Genomic DNA, 1,453 nt, shown 5'->3' on the forward strand with positions numbered 1-1,453 from the left:
CACACACACACACACACACACACACACACACACATTCTGGTACAGCTATCTTTATGGGGACCTGGCATTGACTTCCATTATTTTCTACATCCTAACCATGACCACCAACACTAACCTTAACCTCACAGGTACCTGACCCTAAAACTAACCTCACAGGTACCTACCTGACCCTAAACTAACCTCACAGGTACCTGACCCTAAAACTAACCTAAACTCAATTCACACCTTGGTCCTAAACCCAACCCTTAACTCAAAAATAGAGTTCCACCATATTAGGACTGGCCCTTTGATCCCCATTAGGACTACTGGTCTTAACAAGGTAGGTGTGTATACCAGAAACAGTCATAAATAGGTAACAAAAACAAGTACACACACACAGCCATGATGTGACTACATTATATTTTAAGCAGTAATTATTACCTGCCTCTATTAACCTCTTCAATCTTCACATTGCTTTTATAGGTGTGTTAGTAAAATATTTTCTGAACCACTGAAGCTTTCAGTCACAGAAACTGATCGAAGCTGAAGCTGCAACTATCTGATGGAGTTGACCTCATAAGAAGACCACCACAGTTCATTTCTGTTAGCAAACTCCAAACAGTCTAACAGGGAGATTTGTTGTGGTTGTAGCTGAAAGTTGTCCTGAACAAACACTCTGAGCTCTGACACATCACACTAAATCTGTCTTTAAAAGCTTTACAAGGCAGCAAACATGTTTTCCTTCAAACATTTCAACCTGTGTGATTGAATTCATTTACAAAAACCTTCAGTCAGAATCAGAAATTCACCAGTTCTACTAAACAAATCCAACAGAAAGAACTTTCATGTAGAGTTTATAACACATATTAGTATGTTACACATCACATTACAGTGATTTGAAACTAAACCATCATCAAACTTTTCAAATATAATTGATACTAATGTGATTCATACATTTGACCATTTAAATGTCAGTTTTAAAATCAGATCCTCTTCAGAGAAATGTCAGAGTTTTAACCTTTTTAAACAAACTTTATGTGATCTGTTAATATTCACAACACTTATGACTTTCAGCTGCTCCAACATCAGGTTTTAGCTCAACGTTTCCAACTGACAGAATTCTAGTTGTTTCTGTGTTTTCTAAGCTTGGTTAGCTGTGGCGGCCATCTTGAATCTGGTACCTGCAGTGGTAAATGAGTTACAGATGTACGTCCAATGATTGCTTCCTGACACTTTGATTTGTTAAATCACAAAAAATTGCTTTATTCTTGTATAAAGAAGAAAAACACAAGAAACTACATGATAGCCCACTTCTAATGGCAGGAAACAGCAAACCTATTATGGTTTAGTACAACTACATGATATTTATGATATTGTAGATATCTCAGGCCTTTAATTAAATGTCATCTGTCTGTTTAAATCCAGACAAAAGCCACTTAGAGACTCTGACATGACAACACTAAGAACTGAACAC

This window comes from Austrofundulus limnaeus, unplaced genomic scaffold, assembly GCF_001266775.1.
Source record: "Austrofundulus limnaeus strain Quisiro unplaced genomic scaffold, Austrofundulus_limnaeus-1.0 Scaffold2382, whole genome shotgun sequence".
In the NCBI taxonomy this organism is placed as follows: Eukaryota; Metazoa; Chordata; class Actinopteri; order Cyprinodontiformes; family Rivulidae; genus Austrofundulus; species Austrofundulus limnaeus.